General features: G+C 39.6%; 1 protein-coding gene across 2 annotated transcripts in view; it reads left to right on the forward strand.

Moving 5' to 3' along the window:
• The first annotated feature begins 885 nt into the window (after window positions 1–885).
• CDC42 (cell division cycle 42) overlaps window positions 886–21,516 on the forward strand; it is a 44,556-nt gene continuing 23,925 nt past the window's right edge. Inside the window, exon 1 of one of the 2 annotated variants that reach the window (XM_068539111.1) lies at window positions 886–981. The gene's annotated coding sequence lies outside the window, so the exon portion shown is untranslated. Of the gene's footprint in view, window positions 982–1,261; window positions 1,953–21,516 lie in introns of those variants that run through there. The other variant, XM_068539112.1, reaches the window with a different exon arrangement.

The following is a 21,516-nucleotide window of genomic DNA, read 5'->3' on the forward strand; positions in this document are numbered from 1 at the left end:
GAATTTTATATTACCTACTATTACATGCAAACCTGTTAGCACCCTACCTATAGTGAACACTCAAAAAATGTAGTCATTCTTCTTGTGTAATTAAAAAGTCCAAAAGAAAATACGACTATTAACTATATTGGAAATAGGTGTTTTTCTTGGCCAAATAACTGTGGTAGTCATCAATAAACGAACTATTATTAAGATAAGCTATTTCCCTCTAACACTGGGAAACATCTGAGAAAAGACAGAGAAGGTTCCTATTCTCCCGAAGTTTGCACACTAGCCGGAAAGACACATGATAAACAGGTGCTGTGTGGATAGGATGATCAGGAAGGCAGTGACATTTGAAGGCTGAAAGCCAACGGAAGGGCTGAAGAGGAGGAAGCCAGGAGAAACGGTGAGTGCGAGGCCTTTCGGTGGGGAGGAAGTCTCTAAACCAAAAGACGACCGATGTGGTTGGAGCGAGGGACAGTGGGTTGTTGGCAGAGATGAGAAGCGAGGCCTCAGCTCTCACGCCAAGGCGGAGTGAATACAGGCCTGGGGAGTCAGGAGGCTGTCCACTTGTAGTGTGATCTCGGGCAAGTCACTGCCCCTGTTTGAGTAGCCACTGTCTTCTCTGCAAAATCGGGATGATAAAACTTTGTAACGTTGCAAAGATCAAAAGACATGTTAGTGGAAGCGCTTCGCAAACGACCGTTTATAGCATTATTACAAATTCAGCGGAACCACTGGAGAAAGAGTTACGGATACCAGACACCAACTAGCAAGCGGCGCTGGCTGGCGCGTGCGCGTTAGGCGGCCAGAGCCCGAGCAGGGGATGAGTTCAGGCCCCGCCCGGAACCGCTCTGCCTCTTTTCGCCTCCCGGTCCCTCCCTTTTCCGCGGGCACCCAACCGTGCGTGTCCTGCGTGCTGACGTCAGGCGCGTGCCCCTGTCCGGCAGCCGAGGAGACCCCGCGCACTGCTGCCAACGCCCCGGCGGAGGAGCTGAGGTGAGTGCGGGGCCCGAGGCTCCCCGCGGGAGCGGCCTGCCTACAGTCCGGTCCCCGCCGCGCCGCCCCCGGCCTCTTCCCGTCCGGGGGCACACCCCATCTCTGGGATCCCTGGAAGCCTCGGATCGTGGGGCGCGCGCGGTGGAGGGGGGGGTGCCGGGCTCGCGCGGCGCCGTCCGGGCTCGCGCGGGTCCGGGTTCTGTCGGGGGACGGAGCGGAGGGGGTCTCGGAGGGCAAGGCTGGGGGGCACAGGTCAGCCAAGAGGTGTGCGGCCGGGACGCCGGGGCCGGGCCGAGGGCGCGGCCGGGGCCGGGCTGTCACCTGGCAGCGGCGGAAGGAAAGGGTCACACCCATCCCGACCGCCCTGCTCCCCTCCCCCCGGCGCCGCGGACCCCTAGGGCGGGCGGCGGTCCGGGGCGCCATGGACCGCGGAGCCGCTGGCGGGCGCCTGGGGTGCGCAGGGTGGCGGTGACTCGGGCTCCCAGGCTGGGTCTGCCCCCCGCGCCCCGGCTTCGACTTCCTGCTTCGCGGGCGCCGCCGCGGACATTTTGCGGCGGGCGGGGGGAGGGGAGCGGACTGCGAGCGCGGCGGGGAAGTGGCGGCCGGGCAGCGCGCGGCTCGCTGACGGCCCGGGGCTTTGCTTGCCGTGCGCCTCCCTCAGCGGTCCCGCAGCCCGACGCCTTGTCCCGCGGGGTGGGCCTGGTCACCGCTTCTCCGGTCTCCTTTATTCCTGCCTTAGGTCGAGTTCCTAATACCATTTACATTTCCTTCTCCAACTCTCTCTGCTTATTCAGCTGAAGCTTCTCTTTCAGGGAGTTACCTAACCACCTCCCGAAACTGTCGTTCTGCCGTTTGCCTAATTCCTCTCTTTAGGGGGAAATTTTCTTTGTTCGTTTTTTTTTTTTTTTGGTCCTCCCCTTTAAGTCCAAGAGAAATGCAGTGGGGAAGATTACGTCATCGCAATATAAGGGGTGAGAGTTTTTAACTCCTACAAGTCAGGGACTCACTAAATTAAGACAGCATTTTGTTGGCTCGGTTGGGTCACCCAGTGGCAGATCCTGCCTGTTTCCCAACTCATCGTATTCAGAGATAACCTTTTGAAATCCTGGCCGTCTCTTATGCATCTAAAAGCCAGGAAGGTTTAAAATCTCAAGATGAGCTTGTGCCAGGAAATAAAGCGTAAGACAACACTTGCGTAGGCAGTAACTTTAAAGATCCCTTTGAGTACTGGAATGAAGTTAATTTATTTGTGGAAGCATTTCTTTGGTCCAAAATGACATTCCCAGATTGTTTAACTTCTCCCATATGATTTACTGATTCAGAGTGTGTACCTAAGTCTACACTCGTGCATTTTTTGTGGCAAGGGTGTGGTGAAAAGAGAATCAGTTCATTTTACACCTAATCTTTGCTTGCTAGTCACTTTAATTTTGTAATTAAAAACAGGTTTTGGTTTTTTAACCAAAAAACCTTAAGTGAGTAACATTTTCAGACTTTGGGGATCACAGTATTTGTTCTCCAGAATGTTAGGTACATCCAGGGTACTGTAGCACAGAAAAATGTTAGCATTGTAAAGCAAATGAGATCCAACTGTGTAATGCATTGTTATAAGGATAGTTAATGTTGAAACGAGTATTTTCATATTGTTTCTCCTTATTTGTATCGAGAGAACAGATTGCTCGTTAAGAAACACTTAAAAGAAGTGGTAGGTTTAAATCAGCTTTCTGTAGTGTGTAGGTGTTGGTAGACAAGACCCAGAAGGTGTCACAGCCTCTTAAAATGTTTGCATGTAATAACTGACACCTGTACTCAGTTGAGCTTAATTTTTTGGCAGTCTGAGGCAGGTGTTACAGCCTAGGGTAGTCAGGGGCTAAAATCAAATATTGGTGAGATTCTTTTAAAGTCCACCAAGCCCAAATCTTGACTTTTTTGTAACTTCAAGATTTGTTTTCTTTTATTCGGATACTTTTTCCACTTATAATTTTGTGGTATATTTTAGAAGCATTTCCAGTTATTTTAAAAATGGTTACACTAATAAAATGTTTTGATCCAAGAAGTGTTGCATTTGGAAAACTTAGGAGTACAACTTATTGTGCTGCCTGTCTGGGAGTAGTACTTATAGCCATTCTTGGAAGTAAAAGTCAAATTGTACTTGATTTGTAGATATATTTTAAATACATTTATCATTTTAGGGTCTTTTTTGAGAGGACAAAGAATGCTTAATGAGCAACACTTCAGGCTACAGAGTTTCCTCTGCTGGGGAAGGAGGGGTTAATATTTTGTTAACTTATGCCCCATAAATAGATCTGTATATTCTCCTATATTAAAGGGCTTCATTCTAGGCTTTCAATATTCAGTATTCTCTTCCAAGTCTGTTAGTTTCTCCCACTAGAATGTAAGTCTTTGAAGTCAGGGCTTTTGACCTGGTATGGTCACCCCTGTATCCCTGGCACCTAGAATAGTGCCAGACCCATGATGTGTCTTAAGAAATGTTTGTCAAATGAATGAATGTGATGTCTGAGGGTTAATATTTTCACTTTCTGCATATTCTGTAGGCCTGTGTACTGTTTCCTGGGACCTCTTTTGTGCTTGGTCAGCCATATTCATATTTGGGCTCATTGAAGTGATGATTACTCATCTACTTTTGTTTGACCATATCCATCTGTTTAGTCCTATATCTTCTGCAGCTGTACTGTCTGAACACTTAACCACTGCTTAGAAAATCTTTTCTGATGACCAGTTCTTATTCTCCTAAAAATTATTCGGACTTTAATGTTTGTTTCCTTCCTGTATTTCTTTGTTTGAAATAGCAGTTTAATTTTTCCACTTCTTCCCCTCAACTGAACAGTATCAAATTCCTGGTCATGTTATGCTTTGTCCCTTACGTTTCTACTTTTAGTTACTCATCCCTTCAGTCCAAAATATTTTTGCTAAAGCAATTTTCATTACTTGTCATTTCAGCTATGTCTGCCACTGCTGCTATTATAGGTCCTGGATGTCAGAACTCTTCGTTACTAGTCGCCCCTGGGACATTGGTCTCAAACTGCTTATTCCATGAAGTGAAACCCCATTTTTGCCACCGAAATGGTCTCCCATTAAAAAAAATTAAAAAAAATTTTTTTTCAACTATTTAGCTATTATGCTGAAGTCCAGAACAATTTCTAATAGAGCAAAATACTACATATTGTTAAGTCATGGTGTTCACCAAGCCTCAGTGGTCAGTCACCTGAAGAGAACCTCTGTTGCTCACTCTGTTCTTTAACACTTTACACTTCTAACACTTGCATCATTTTCTCTAAGAGTAAGCCATTTTGATTTGCTATTTTAATTCTGTTGTTGTATGTTCTTGGGAAAGACACTGTTAGTATAGTGATTAAAAGTGTAGACTCTGGAACTAGACTGCTTGAATTTAAATCCTGGCTCTGGCATTTATTAGTTACATGCAATCTGAGTAAAGTCTTTGTCACTCAGTTTCCCTTCTGTAGAATAGGGCTGGCAATAGTTTCTACCTCACAGTGTTAGGAGAATCAGTTAATCTAAGTGAAGTACTTAAGACAGTTCACTGGCACATAGTAAGTGCTCTGTAGGTGTTTGCCCTTGTTATTATTACAACCTCTCTTAATGCCCCCACCTTTCAGAAGTTATCTGCGTTTCTCTCAAACATCAACAGTTTAATAACCATCCCCCCCCCCAGATTAATCTCATGAAACCATAAAAATTAAATGAGGTGAGGATTGGTGTCTGCTTTAAATTTTTATCCATTATCTTTACCAGTGTCATGGAAGTAGGGGTGTAAGTTCTCAAGTATGCAGTATGTAGTCTGTGAACCAGGAGCCTAAGCATCAGCTTGGAGCTCCTTAGAAATATCAGGCTCCATCCCAGTCCTACTGAATCAGAATCTGAATTTTAACGAAATCCCCAAGTGATTTTTATGCACCTTGATGTTTGAAGCACCCTCTTTAAGACTGCTGGATTTCACAAAAAGTGTTGAGTGCTTTATTTTTGTTTTTCCCCCTACTTAAGTATAACCTGGTCTCTTTCAGGCAGCATATCAGAATTTATTGCAAGGATTGTAATCAGGAAGTGAATGTGAAACCTATTTGGCTTTTAAAGGATTGAGTTATAGTTTCTTGGGTGTTGTGTAGAATCGCCGCATGTCTGTGCTCATTATCAGGAACTAATGTGTTGTTTAGTTACTAAAGAGTCATTACCCACTTAATAATAAATAAATAATCTTAAATTCTAGTTTTAGAACTGCTTGAGCTTGAGTACAGTTACATGTTTGAACGCAGTGACTTTTTGTGGAAAACTAATTGTTACGAAGAGCATATGATTAGGATTGTTCACATAATTGTTGGTTATGAAAACAGGTGAAATACAAAGTTGGCATTTAGCTGATCAAATGTAAAAAATGTTTTCTGCTTTTTTTTTTTTTTTTTTTTTTTACTAAAATCATATCTCCAATCTCAAGGGAAAATGTTTGGTTTTTTTTTTTTTTAATTTATTTACTTATGTATTTATTTTTGGCTGCGTTGGGTCTTCGTTGCTGCGCGTGGGCTTTCTCTAGTTGCAGCAAGAGGGGACTACTTTTCATTGCAGTGCATGGGCTTCTCACTGTGGTCGCTTCTCTTGTGGAGCACGGGCTCTAGGCCCGTGGGCTTCAGTAGTTGCGGCACAAGGGCTCAGTAGTTGTGGCTCGTGGGCTCTAGAGTGCAGGCTCAGTAGTTGTGGTGCATGGGCATAGTTGCTCTGTGGTATGTGGGGTCTTCCCAGACCAGGGCTCGAACCCGTGTCATCTGCATTGGCAGGCGGATTCTTAACCACTGTACCACCAGGGAAGTCCCAAGGGAAAATGTTAATAACTAAAATCAAGTCTTAATATAGCTACCATCCTGAAAAAATTATTGCTATTTTTAAAGGACTTGATTGAATTTTTCTTTAATTTTTCTTTTTTTTACACTATTTGATGTAGCAGTGTATGCTCTAGAGCAATGTTTCCTAACCCTTTTCAAATCAAGGGAGACATAGAAAAATATTGTATGCTACACTGGAGTAAATGGATAAGACTATTCTTGGCTGGCTAGAGGTGCTGCAGCCCCAGGAGAGCTGGGGGATCAATGTCTCAGGCACACCTGTGTCCATTCTCTGTGTCCCAGATGGCAATATGAAGCTGTCTACTGTTGGATAGTAAGCCACAGCCATTGTTTTCAGCTAAAAAGATGATCACTTTTTGTTACTCCTTGTGTAAACAGAAGAGATTGAGAATAACAGATCAAATGAAACCAGAGGGAGAAATGGAGGTGGAATGAAAGAATACCATGTTAATTAGTGTTAAAAGTATGAGATGATAAATTTTGTAGAAGAAATCATAAGCAAGATTTCAGCTACAATCCATTTGCTTTGTTGGTAGGCAATTTAAGGATATTTGTAATTTTTTTTATTTTTTGGTTTGCTTTTAAATCTGTTTAAAAGCAGATGAAGAGGAGTAGGAAGTGAAAGAATAAAGTTTCTTAACAAAGAATCATTGTTATGTGTGGTTTCAAGGATTTTCATTCCTAATACAACTTCACTGTAGTTACTAGTATTTGTTTCACCAGCTGAATGCTATTTGAGAGGAGCTCAATTTTAGAATCTTCTGAAGAATTAAACCATCTATATCACTTATTACTTTGCCAGAAAACTATATTTTTATTGTGAAGTTTAAGATTAACAGTAAGATTTAAAAATAAACTTAGATTTTAAAATGTAAAATTTCATTTATCAGATAACTAGGAATGAATGGATAGTTCCTGTGAATATTAGAGTGCTGGGGTTTAAATCAAAATCTAATACCCTCATTTGTTTCAGAAAGTGTACAAATAGTATACATACTACAAAATATAAGCTATGAAAATGTTTGAATTATTTTAGGTCATATGATTTATTTGTTCATAAGGCCAAAGGGAATGTTAGTTCATCCTAAGAGTTTATAATAATCAGTGGAGATGGGGATAAGGGATAATTTAAATTTTAAGAGTAATGCCGGTATTGTTTCTCTGGTGTGTTTCAGAATACCTGGAAGAGATTTCCATGGGGGTAGGTATCAAATAAATTGGAAACCCTACTTATTATATCCCCATCTTGGAAATTCGTGATGTGTGTAAGTCTATTAAAGGTTCATAGAAGTTAGATCATCAGAGAATCTGTTTAATTCAGTGTTTTTTTTTTTTGTTTGTTTGGCTGCACCATGCGGCGTATGAGATCTTCTGTGACCAGGGATGGAAATCTGCACCCCCTGCATTGGGAGTGCGGAGTCTTAACCCGCTGGACTGCCAGGGAAGTCCTAATTCAGTGTTTCTTAAACTTGTTTGGTGACGGCCCTGCCTCCCCCACCCATGGAACACCCTCTAAAGCTTTGAGAAAGTGGACTGGGAGATGCTGGTGTCTCGTGGCTTGTTAATCTCTATTAGGTTCAGGGGCTGTTGGTGTGGCTTTGCTATGGGTAGAAAAATGGGAAAAATTTTCTCAAGTTACTGAGGCACGTGAAAGGTAGAGGCTTCAGCAGAGGCCATAGATTATCTATTCTTGCTGTGGCCTAAACCCCACTCAAGAGCTGTTGTACAGAAATTGCTAATATGTAGTTCCTTGGGATGAAATTTAGCATTTTATGTATAAAACCCATCTTTGGGGTGTCTGTGGGGGAGTAACTCCATCTCAACTTAAAAATGGGGCAAGGTATTGGAAGGGAAAAGCAGACCATTATTAGGGACTGGGGAAGTGATTGTCCAGTGGCTACAAAGGAAATTTCTGAAATGGAGTCACTGTCTCCAGTTTCCTTTGTTCTTGGATCAGTGATCCTAGTTTAGGTATTTATTGTTTTCCAGTATTCTGAAAAGCTTGCAGTAATTTCAAAGCCATTTTTTTAAAGCTCTGAAAGTCATATAATTTTTAACTATTTTATTTGCGACCCAAAGAATTTCTATGTTTAAAAAAAAATAATTGTTAACATACATGAGAAGTTTTTTAGGAGTTTGTGGTAGTAATCTAAGTTTTTTGTATTTTATAATTTGACATATTTCCTTTTCTTTTTCTTATCATACATACTGCCCAATCCAATTCTCCCTCACAAGAACAAAAACCCACCCCAGATCCCATCTTTTACATTAATTTTTTTTTTCTGGTTGCATGTGTTACATGGAAATGAAGATGTATTTGCCTTAAAACTTGTCCTTGATTCTAGTTAAATCAGAGCCAGGAACAGAAAAGTCATTTTACTTATTATTGGATAGTTAATCTGAGAGAGGTGGGAGAGTGGGGAAAAGACATCATTTTGTGTATCAGGATTGGGGTTAAGGACTTAGGTTGGGCTGTCTTAGTTCTTTTTAAAAAATTATTGTTTTTTGGTAATTGAGTAATTTTTCTTCAGGAGCAAGATTAATTCATGTCTTGAATGTGACACATTATGTTGAAGATACAAAAGTTTGTTTTCTGTTGGCACGAAATTCTTTACCTCTGCTACTTTCAGTTGGAGAAATTGGTATCATTTCTGCTCTTATAAAAAAATCTGTCTCTTGCACTCTGCCTCTCTTTGTTAAAATATGAAGATGAGATGATTCTTTACAAATATTAAAACACACTCTAAAAAAGGAAACCTAAGACATAGAAGGAGCTTTTAAAATAGAACTAATCAGTGGCAAAGATTTTTGAAGATGCAGATTCTGGAGATAACTTTTTGGCAATTATGTGATTCCTTAAGTTCATTATACACTATTTTAATTGATTTAAATCTGAGTGCATTGTTCCAAAATTAGAAGCATGCTTTAATTATAAAATGACAGTGTAAGATTGTTTACATTAACTATGTCACTCTGATATAGTTGAAAACACAATGTGATACACATACTTTGTGGGGATCCTGCTTCTTCTAGGAAAGTATCGTCTTCTTGCTAGTTTAAAAATTGGTAGAGGGACTTCCCTTGTGGCCAACTGGTTAAGACTCTGTGCTTCCACTGCAAGGGGCGAGGGTTCAAACCCTGGTCAGGGAAGTAAGATCCTGCGTGCCATGAGGCCAAAAAAAAAAAGTCTGTAGAATTGTGCATTACTAGAACAGAATAGAGAATAGAGTTGCTAGAGATGATACAGGGTATTTATTCCCAAAAATGATGCTGGGTGGCTATTAAACACTTGCTGTTAACTACTTTAGCTAATTCAGACTGTGGACGTGACTTAAGCTTTAGGAATAGAATCCTTCTCTCTCAGAGGGTATTAAATTTTGTTTTGTTTTGTTGTTTATCCAGATAGTAATAGATCAGGGTTTAGGAGATTAGAGGACCCACTAACGGGTATATTCTGAGTCCAAAGAACAAGTTTTTTTGACTTGCTGCATCTCTAACCCATACTATTTTATTAATTTGTGAATTCAACAACCCTTTGTGTGCAAAGTCACTGTTCTAGGTATTGGGGATATAGCAGTGAATACAGTAGACCAAACAGATCTCTGTCCCCCCATGAAATTGACATACTAGTGTGTGAGTTGGAGATAAGTGTTTGTCTAAAAATGAAGAAGGAGAGGCAGGGTACAGTGGAGTGCTTCTGGGTTTGTAGAACTTGGGTTGCAATTTAAAATAAGGTAGTCAGAGGAGTTCTCAACTCCAGAATGACATTTGAGCAAAGATCTGTCGGGGATGTGACTGAATGAGTCATCCAGGGAAGAGCGTTGTAGATAGAGGGAATTACTGTAGTCACTCTTAATCAGTGACAGGTACTGTTTTGCTTAATTTTATATGAAGTCTTTAAAAATAGACATTAAACAGATGTATTCCATGATACATCTGGAATATCATTATAGGAACTTAGCTTCTCAAAATACGGTGTATGTATATAATTTCCATAGAAACAATTGATAATCAAGGTAGAAGTTTGTGCTTTGATGGTGTTGTCTTTGGTTGCAAAGTGTCCTTTAAAAGGCAGATTTGTTGCCAACACATGTTGGTTGTTTTTCAGTCTTTGCAACTCTTTGTTGTTTTTGTTTCTCTTGATCTCTTTTAGTGAATAGAACTATACTGTTACTCACTGCTATGCAGCCTGCAGTCATGCCAGCTGTACTGCATTGACATAGAATTTAGTGCAAATGTTATAGCATCTCTTATTCTTTGTCAAATTATTTCTTCAAGCACACAGTTGAGTGCTTCTGTAGAAGTTCACCCCGTTAACAGATTTTACATCAAAATTGGTAGACTGCTTTGATTCAGAATCTTGGTAATCTGGTTTAAAAATGGCTTGTAGTTTGTAAAATAGATTGTATGAGGATCTGAATGTAGGTACCTCTGCCTCATTAGATGTAACGAAGTCTAAATGATCATGGTTAGTTTTGTAGTTGGCCTCTCATCTGGTAACCTGTTCAAAGAAAGGTTCTCAGTTTGTCACTCATTTTACTGTGTGTGTGTTCTCTAGGTAATATAGTAACTTTTTTTTTCTGCAAATGTATGCTTGTATGTGGGATTTCTGATACAGACTGGCACGTGATTTCATCCTTGATAGACTTAAGACCAAATTATTGTGTTCTGATTCTGGAAAGGCTATCCTTTTGCATGTTTTCTCACAAGAGCGCTTTAAGAACATAACAACTTGACCCTAAGATTTCTTTTTCCAACTTCTTCATTTATCTGTGGTACAAACCTATCCTGTAATTGCCCAAACTAAAAAAAAACTTCTTTCTTAATTTACTACCTCCTTAAACAAACCCACCCTCCACTCCCAAACTGGTCAACTGTTTTCTTCTCTAGTGCCATGCAATTACTATCCTAGTGCAGGTCCTTCATGTAAATCTTGGATTATTAAAGTAGTTTCTTAGCTGAGTTCCTGTACTTTATCTGGTTACCTTTGACAGTTCATCGGAATACAGGTACAAGATTGATATTCCTAAAAAAAACTTGTTCATGGATCAGAAAGAAATGGTAGCCTCCTGTCCCCACCCACGTTAAATGAAAGTTCCTCTGCTTAGCTTTCAGTCTGTATGACTTGAACTCATCCTGTGTGTGCATGTGTGTGTGTGTGTTTCTTTCACTTTGCAGGCTAGCACTACTTGTGCCCTTTCTCCTGGTATTCTATCTAACTAGAGATTTATTCTCGTTCTTCTAGACCACCCCCATATTTTATTAATTACTCTTTTGAAAATCTATGGAACTTGTAGTTTATAGTGTAATTTTGTAGCAGACTACTGCAATTGTGTTAATCTCTTCTGCTTATAGCCAGTAAAATATACAAGGTGATGTATGTCAAGCTATCTAGCATAGTGTTTGGCACAGAGTAGGCATTCAGTAAATTACTAAAATGTTTTGAAGACAGGGTTTCTGCCTTATCCAGTGTAGTGCTATAATAGGTACTTAAATATTTTGCTGACTTTTATAGTATATAGGGTTGTTTCTTGGAAGAACATAAGTCTGTTGTAACATGTTTTAGATTCTAACTTGTGTCCTGACACAGTGAAGATTGAATAAGATCCGTTACGCACTTGTTTCTTGTCCTTTAACTGATACACACACACTCCAGCACAGCTGTTAACTCTTCTTGGGTTTGTTTTTTTACATTGTTTACTATGTTGGTAGTCTTCACAACTATTTTTAATATATATAGCATTTCATCCTCTGGTGTATTGTTACTTAATCATTTTTTTCTGTTGTTATGGCATTTCATTGTTTCTTGATAAAGTATTTTCTTCATTTTGGATAGATTATCTGAAGTGGAATTATTTTTTTCAAAAATGGGAATAAAAATGTTTTAATTGTTGAAATACATTGGTAAATTGAGTGATTTACATTGCAGTACTAAGTGGATGAAATGGAATTATTGAGACAAATGACTGGATGTTTTTATGGCTCTTAGAATACAATACAATGCAGGGCATTAAAAAAAATACTTACGCTCATGAAATAGATCAGAGATTTTGGTGAGTTTAGGACTTGATAACTTTTAGACCAGGTTTGCTTGTGGTGTTTTTCTTAATTGTTGAATGTGTTTTGGAGATCTTTTCATTTTAATTGATAGTTTTGTTTTTAAAATTAAAGAAAATATTACATGCATATGGTGAGAACTTCAGTACAAAAGAGAATAGGATGAAAAATAAGTCTACCCATCCCATCCCAGACACACCCTTATCCTCTTCCCAGAAGCAGTCACTTTTGTCTAGCAGATGTGTTTTTGCACCTGTAAGTGTCTTTGTACATAGTCTCTGCACCTGTAAGTGTATGTGTATCTCCTCTCCATAAAAAAATTCACATACATAAATAGGCATGTTATACACAACTCTTCTGCACTTTGCTTTTTAAAAACTTAATATATCTTGAAGATCTTGCACATTGGCTCTGTATTGGCACTGTTTGCTAGGGCTACTCTAACAAAGTACCATAGCCTGGGTGATTTAAACAACAGAAATTTATTTCCTTACAGTTCTAAAAGCTGGAAGTTTAAAATCAAGGTGTTGGCAGGGTTAGTTTCTTCTGAGGGCCTCTGTCCTTGGTTTATAGATGGTGGACTTTTAGTGTCTTCACTTGGTCTTCCCTCTTTGTCTGTGTCCTAATCTCCTTATAAGGACACCAAGTTATATTAGATTAGGGCCCACCAATATGATCTCATTTTACCTTAATTACTTCTTTAAAAGCTCTATCTCTAACTTATATTCTGAGTTACTGGTGTTTATCACTTCAACATATCAATTTGTGGCAGCCAGGGGGTGGGGGTGGGCACAGTTTAGTCCATAACAGGCACTATAGCTTATTCTTTTTAAATAGTTGCATGATATTCCTTTGTATTATAACCTATTTTACCATTCCCCCATTGGTGGACATGTCAGTAGTCTTCTGTCTTTTGCTCCTACAAGTAAGGCTGTGGTAAATATACTTGTGTCTACCTCTTTGCATACTTGGAGAAAGTCTTAGAAGTGGAATTGCCAGATCAAAGAATGAATGTACATATTAAATTTTGGTAGGTACTGGGCTAGACATGGAAACCTTGTTTCTGATAATTTTTGAAAGCAAAAATTTGCCTTGTGTATTATGTCCTAATCTAAAACCACATTTTGTTTTCAGGGGTACATGATTGGCTTTCACTTTGCACTTGGATGGAGTATAAACACAACCCCCTACAGAAGATTGCTTAGATAATCAAATTCTGAATTGACTGTTTATCTGGATCACTTCACAATGATTAAAAGAGCTTATATTTGAGTGTTAAGTGCTGTACAGAGGAGTAACTCAGTTAATTCTTACAGCCTGTGATGGTAATACTATTTCTGCTTTACAAATGGAGAAACAAGAGTGTTGGAAAGAGGTTAAGTAGCTTGCCCCAAGTCACACAAGAATGGGGATGTGAGCTTAGGGCTACTTGAATTGAAAGATTTTGTGCTTGACTCCTACTCTATATTGTCTTCCTTTGGCATATTAGAGACTTGATAAATATTTGTTCTATGATTATTACTTTGTGTCTTCTTTAAGTGAAGGTGGGTACAACCCTTTCTGTAACATTCCAAATCCTCTTGCTACAAATGTGACATTTAGTTTAAAGTGTTCTTTGAGACCAGATCCAGGGGATTTTAGAAAGGATTGATCAAGTTAGCAAATAACCCTGTCAAGTAGAAGCAAGGATTTTTCTTAGTTTCCTCTTATTTATAGTATTTAGATGCTTTCATTTTACAATAGTGGTTCCGATCTTTATCATAGGGCCATTTTGGTTTTTGTAAATTTCAATTGGGGATAAGAGTAAGGTGCCATATTAGGTGTTTACTCTGTGCCAGGTGATAATTAATAGTTATATGTACATTGCTTAGTTTCTCTTTGTAGCAGTTTTGTGAGTTAGATGTTATTGTAGAGAAAATTAAGGTATGGAAGTGAAGTAACTTGCTGGGATCACATACATTAAAAATTTTAATTTTTTCTTGCTCAGTACTATATTAAGTGCCTTGGGAAGGAGATGATAAAGTATAAGCCTAGTTTTTTCTCTGAGAGCTTAAAATCTTTTAGAATAAACACAAACTTATGTGAATAAAAACAACATGACTAAGTGCTCAGTTGTGTTTTACATTTGTTGAGTGAGTACCTACGGTGTCCAGTATTGATCTGTGTTCTGGGAATACATCAGAGTCCCTGCCCTCACAGAGATTTCCTTATTTTTTATCTGTCTTCCTTTACTGTAATATAACATAAACAAAATAATTATAGATTATGACCATACTGTAAAGGAAATAAACAGGGTAGTATGATGGAAGTAAGGGGGAAGGGGACTGGATAGTAATCTGGATAGTGTGTTTAGGGGAGAATTTTCTGAGGAGATGATGATTTGAGCTGAGATCTGAAGGATGAGAAGTCAACAGCGTTATGAGCAGGGGAAGGCATATTTGGCACGTATAAAGACCTGCAGGCAGGACAGGGCTCGGCATGTTTGAGGAATATAATGAGACTTGCGTGGCTAGAGCATGGAGAGTGTTGGGGATAGGAGTGTGAAATATGAGATTTAAGAGCTAAGAAGGGCCTTGCCATGGAAGTTCAGAGAATTTGGGCAGTTTTGTTTTTTTAAAAAAAATATTTATTTATTTATTTGGCTGAGCTGGGTCTTAGGTGCGGCACGTGGGAGCTTTTAGTTGCGTCATGTGGGATCTGTTTCCCTGACCAGGGATGGAACGTGGGCCCCCTGCATTGGGAATGTGGAGTCTTATCCCCTGGACCACCAGGGAAATCCCCATTTGGGCAGTTTTTGATAGCTGGAATAATTAGGGAAGGTGTTTCAGTTAAGGTGGGATTTGGGGGTGGTAAGTTAGGATAGAAATAGGATGAGTTGTAAGGCTAGACATCCAAGGTTTGGAGAGACGATATGATGTGGATAAAGGCATAGACATTGAAATAAGCACCAAACATATTGGATAATTTAAATAGTGTCATACAGTTGGCAATTGATTAGGTGGGCCAAGTAAGACGCATACTTAGTGGTGCAATTTCAGTCCTATTCCCCAGGTTGTCAAGACCTCAGAGCTGTGGCAGATTCAGACTTGAGATTTGGGATGTGTGAAATGCTCTATCTTTTGTTATCTGGTCTTTTGCAGGAAACTGAGGGGAGGTTTGAGTGTGTTTTAAAATCTCCTTGCCCTTTCTTACGAGAACAGAATTACGTTGCCCTTGATTAAGAGACCAGAATGGGAAAATTGCATATAAGTGTGTCAGTATTAGTAATACTATTAAGTAAGAATATGGGGGGGGGGGTAATGCTTATTTGGTTATTGTCTGTATATGCCACTTTGGATTGTTGCCCCAAGAGGACATGAACTTTGTTCCAGGCAGAGGGGGATATGGCTATGTATAGGACAATGCTTGGCACTTATTAGGTGCCTAATAAAGGTTTGTTGACTGAATGAATAAATCTACGAGTCTTGAATATTTTGAGGGAAAATCTTATTGTAATATCCATTCTCTTCTAATCAGATACTGAGTACTCTTATACATTATTGCATACTCTTCAATTTTTCCAAATTGTTTTGAAATATTACATTCAAAAGTTATATAGCTTATGTAGATATTTACTAATTGGACTAAAAGTTTTTTTGGTCACAAAGACAATATAAAATGATTACTTTGGCTAGCATACCTTAGTTTTTGCCAATTTGAAGAAGGAAAACTCAGCATGGTAGTAAAAATAAGGACTCACGTTCTTATTGGATCAGACATTTCGGAATGAAGTCATTTTCAGAAATGAAGCTGACACAGCAAACTTCTAGCCCTGCTGAAAACATCTTTTACCACATAGAATCATAATCTTTCATTTTATGAGTGCTACTGTCAGCACTTTTTTCCCTGACAGTTGCTTCATTTTTGTCATCTCAAGGACCCATGGAACCTAATTTGACACCCGCTTCTCTACTCTTTCATGTAGGTTGTGGTTTCACAGTATTTATCAGTTTCTTTCACAAGTGGCAGAAAATGGAAGAATTGAATAATTGCTTTAATGAGTGCCTAATGTTTGCCTTTCATCACTTTGCATATGTTAATGCATTTAATTGGCAGCTGGAGATATTAGGAATTTTGCAACCATTTTGTGGGAGAGAGATACATGAAGAATTTGAGATGTTTTTGCCCAAAGATACTTTTGTTTTATGAAACATCTGGAAAGTACATTTAGGGGAGGGGAGAAAAACCCAGTATCTTTCCCAAAAAGCAAAGGCTGCAGTAGTGTTATCACTTGCATTCTGCCCAAGTTTACTTCCCTGATTTCTTTGACTATATTTTGGTGAAATATCTACCAATTTTGCATATATTTGACAGTCTCACGTTAAAAAATCAACAAAAAATCAACAACAGGGCTCTTGGACATGTACCATGGAGACTTTGTCCTTTAACTTTCTATAATGACAATTCTAGAGGTGAGTAAGTGGAATTTTGGGGGAAAATAAGCTTACAGCTATTTAAGGATAGGAGAGAACAAAATAAGGTTTGGTTTTTGAAAAGTTAAAAATTTTATTAGGCTTATTTAAAGCAAAACCAGTGAATACTTAATTTCTTATTTTACCACCTTTTTTAAAAAATTAATTTTTTTGGCTGCGTTGGGTCTTCGTTGCTGTGCGCAGGCTTTCTCTAGTTGTGGTGAGCGGGGGCTACTCTTTGTTGTGGTGTGCGGGCTTCTCACTGCGGTGGCTTCTCTTGTTGCGGAGCACGGGCCCTAGGTGCCCAGGCTTCAGTAGTTGTGGCACATGGGCTCAGTAGCTGTGGCGCACGGGCTTAGTTGCTCCTCGACATGTGGGATCTTCCCGGACCAGGGATCAAACCCGTGTCTCCTTCACTGGCAGGAGGATTCCTAACCACTGTGCCACCAGGGAAGTCCCTACCACCTTTCTTGATGATAGGATTCTGGCCTTCACTAATTTCTTCCTGTTAGAACAGACACCTAGGAGATGGAACATAAACAACTGAAACAGCCAGTCAGCTCCTAGGGAACATGTGCTGGCTTGAGTGAGGAGGACAAGGCGCAAAAAAATGTTAATTATTTCAGGAGGATTTTCTATAAAGAAAACCCCTGGGTAATGAATGAAATATTTGAGACCTGGTGTTCTTACCTAGCCTCTACTCTAATAATTATTCTAAGAAACCATCTAATTGCTCTATTATTTACTTACACAACTTAAATTCACAGCAAAATCATTATGTCTCACAAAGCTCAGTCAATTAAGTAAACAGGGTTGGGGATTTTATTTACTCTCCTTACAAGCTAATATGTTAGCCTGATACTGTTTTGTGGCTGCTGGCAGAAGACATGAGACTCTAGGGTCAGAGACAAAGAATTTAATTAAGCCACAGCCAGCAGCAGGGGATCAGTGTGTTGTGTGCTGCTTCCCCTTATCCCTAAGACTTGTGTGGGAGATGCATTGGGTTTGTGTCATAGCTGAGGAACACCGAGCTTGGGGAACCTACTATTTAATAGCACGCAGAAGGCAACCCTGCTCTTTGTCCCAGAGGGAGACATTACTGTATCCTTCAAGGTTGTTTGCTGCAGACACAACCCTATGACATGGCCTGGGTAGAGTGGTCAGGGCCTTGCATTCTTAGCATACCTAGCAAGATGGGTAGGACCACAGGAGACCTATGGGGGACTGTCTCTTCCAACACAGGGTTGTCTACTTTTTAATAATTGAAAGTTATTTTATAAAATTCCAATTTTAACTTATTTTTCAAATTGGAATGCATACATTTATTATTCAAAATGGAGGCAAACTACTTGATCATATTAAGCTTCTTTTGGAATTTTAATAGGGCAAATAAGTTTGAGCAGTAGTTGAATTGCTTTGACTTTCTTTTTTTTTAAAATAAATTTATTTATTTATTTATTTATTTATTTATTTATTTATTTTTGGCTCCGTTTGGTCTTCATTGCTGCGTGCGGGCTTTCTCTAGTTGTGGTGCGCGGGCTTCTCATTGTGGTGGCTTCTCTTGTTGGGGAGCACGGGCTCTAGGTGTGCGGGCTTCAGTAGTTGTGGCTCGCGGACTCTAGAGCACAGGTTCAGTAGTCGTGGTGCACGGGCTTTGTTGCTCCGCGGCATGTGGGATCTTCCCGGACCAGGGAGCGAACCCTTGTCCCCTGCATTGGCAGGCGGAATGAGTGCCAAAGTTTTCTAAGGTTATTTCCTATTTACTGAGGACTCTGAAAACAAATCATGAAGTTCAAAAAGAACTGTCTTTAAGTGGCTTGTTCTGTACTTGCCTGAGTTCTGAAGAGTTGGGAAAGAATGTCAGGGTACATGAGTATTAACTCTCTGGCATAGGGGCAAGTCCTTTGCATTTAAGCCAGAATATCTGCAAAATGATGGGATTTAGTTAGTTCATTAAGGAATATTCCAATTCTGAAAAAAAAATCTTATTCTTTATTTTGTTTTTTTAAGTAATATTGGGTGAACTCTTAAATTTTGGTTCTCATAAATTTTTTTGAAGCTAAATGTTTATTTCAAGGTTTAAAGACATTTTTCTTACAGTGTATTGCTTCTTTTGGGGGAGAAAGGTAACTATGGTGGAGGTGTAATAGAATTTTTGGGTAGGACAGCAAAAGGTTATATAAACCATATTCTCTAAAGTGACTGGATTTGATAGGAGAGACACGTGGTGCCGATTTTATTTATTCTGTTTAATCCTTTAACCAGACGAGCTGTTTCATTGGATAGGTAAGGAAGGCTTGTTATTCAGGGTTGTTACTCTCTTGATTCTCCATGTCTCTTTCCTGTATCCTCAGTATGAAAATGGGTTACTTCAGGGGGGAATGTGTTTCAAATGAAAAGAGCATTACTTTGAGTGTATTTTGTGTTAGTGTGAATGTAGTGTCTTTTTCCGACATCACTTCTGTCAATTCCATTGTAACACTAACTCTCAGAGTTAGTGTAGACCCCACAGCTTAAGGGCTCAGCCCCACAAAACTGCCTCCACTTCAGGCACCAGCTGCAGATGGGGTGGGGTACCCAGGCTATCCACCCTTCTGCCTGGCTGATGGCAGATTTGGGGTATGGGGTACGTGTCCTCCCCAGGCAGCCACTCTCCAGCACGATGTGTTGACTAACTTGGAAGCTCTCTAAATCTTCTTGTTCACCAGTTTTCACAGAGCTCAATCTCCAGTGCTCCTCTCCCCATCCCCTCTTCCTGAGGTTGGCAGGTAGGGCTGAAAGTTCTAATCCTCTCATCACTTGGTCTTTCTGGTGAGCAGTCCCATCCCAAGGCTAATCAGAGGCCCAATCCTAAGTCATTATTAGGAAGGGGCTCATTATGAATGACAAAAGGTTCTGCTACCATTTAGGGGAATTCCAAGGGTTTTAGGAGCTCTGTGACAGGAATCCTGGACAAAGACCAAACAGTTATTTCCACCACAGTGAATACTAAGAATTGGATGGGGCTTTTATTCACACTTTTTACTGTTAATATTTGACATCTTTTTATAAGGGATATAATAGTCTGATTGAGAATATACATTTTTTGCAAAACAAGCTTATTAGCAAATACCTAACCCCCAAATCTTTTCATATGCTCTTTGTGCCTTGTGCCTAGAATGAACTATGGGGCATGGGAAGATAGGGCATCTGTAGCTGGGAGCGTTTTCCCTTCCCCACATACAAATCCTTTTCTTCAGGGATTGCATCGTTTGGTGGAGTTTAGTTGGCATCTAGCCAATAATAATAATGATACTAAAGAGAGAGTTCCATAGCTTCTTTAAATCCAGAGCTCAAGAACCCCAGAAAACTAAAGGGGCTTTAGTTTTGAGATTCTCAAAGGGTAATTTGGACCTCCAAAGCATTTAAGAATGTAGGAGATAACGGTTTTGGTGTGACTGTCAGGAGGAGTGATAGGTATTGGGAGGGAATGTAGAAGATCCACCTTATTTCACAATTTATCTTCCTTATGATTGGCAGAATCATTTTTTATGCCTTAAGTTGCTCAACACCAACCAATTCCAAGTTCTGGTACAAATGAACTTCATTATTAAAGAGAAATAATGCTTAGTTATTGGTGCAGAATAACTTTTCTAGCCACTCTGGATAGCAGAATGGTACATTGGTACTACATAGACTCTTTGCTGTTATAGTGATTTGACGTTGTTTAAATAGGAAGTTAACATAAGGATTTACAAACATGTCTGGCTTAGTTTCCTCCATGTTGTTGAAGCTGTCATTGTATATATTGCAAGAACAAAGTCTCTCCCCTGGCCCCCTACTCCCTCCCCATCTGTGGGTCATCTGGTGACATTTCAGTACATGAAATTATTAATAATACATGTCAAATGCTTTGCAGAATAATTTAATTAAATTGGAACTTGACTCTGAAATGACCACCTTTGTAGTGATAGCTCTAAATTTGACTACATTTGTAGTAAAGACAATGAGTACTATAAAAGTGCCTTTACTCATTTAAGAGTAGGTGCAAACATTTACTAAGCGTTTACCAGAGGCCAGGCACTGTTTTGAATTCCTTACATATATTATCTTATTCAATCAACTTACCCTATGAGAAAAGTATTACTATTTTCATTTTTGAGATAAGGGAAAACTGAGCAGTTATATAGCTTGCCTAAGGTCACATAGCTAGAGTGGTAGAGCCAGTCTGACTCCTGAACCAGTGCTCTTAACTGGGGATCCACAACCAGTTTCTGATAGATTGCTGAACTGTCAGGTGAGGAAGCATAAGAAATGGAAGATTTGTGGGTATATAGATAGAAAGGGGAAGAGTGAACTCTATCTTACAAATTCTCTCTTCTCACTTCCCTTCTCCCCAATAAGATTGAGTGGTTGTCTGCAGGGTGAAGAAATAGGAAATGAACTTAACCCCTGTTTCTTGCTTCTTCCTCTGCCTTCCTCTTCCCAGTCTGGCAACTGTCATAGGTATATACTTGCCACTCCATTTGTAGTGATCATATTTGTTTTGATGAATGTCACTTCTTAGGAGAAAGTAGTATAGTATAGAATTTTGGAGCAGAGCCTTGACAGACTGTTTGGGTTTAAATTCCAGTTCTGCCATTTACGGGCTCAGTAATCTTGGTCTAGTTGCTTAACTTCGCTGAGCCCTACTTTTCTTACCTGTGAAATGGGGACGGTATAGTACATATCTCAGAGTTGAGAGGACAAAATGTATGAATATGTGTAATATGTTTAGAACAGTATGTGGCATATAGTAAATGCTATATAAGTATTGCCACTGGCCCTATTATTTGAGAACGCTTGGGTTGAACCAGTTTTAAAGCACCTCTGAAGTATCTTGGTTCGTGATCTCTCAGTATACAACATGAGTTTTTCATTACTAAATATGTAAAGTGCCTGGTTGATACAGATAATTCACAGTGATAATTTGGATTCTACTTTTAAGAAACTCACTTCTAGGTGATCTAAATGCCAGTAGTGTTTATCTTAGTTTAGATTCTTTTGTTACTGGTATTTTTAGTCTTGTTATCATATACGGCAGTGGTTCTCAAACTTCACTGTGCATTAGAATTTCATAGGAAGTGTTGCGCTCTGATCTATTAGATTTGGGGTGAGGGCCCAGGAATCTGAATTGT

This window comes from Eschrichtius robustus, chromosome 3 (genome assembly GCF_028021215.1).
Source record: "Eschrichtius robustus isolate mEscRob2 chromosome 3, mEscRob2.pri, whole genome shotgun sequence".
Lineage (NCBI taxonomy): Eukaryota > Metazoa > Chordata > Mammalia > Artiodactyla > Eschrichtiidae > Eschrichtius > Eschrichtius robustus.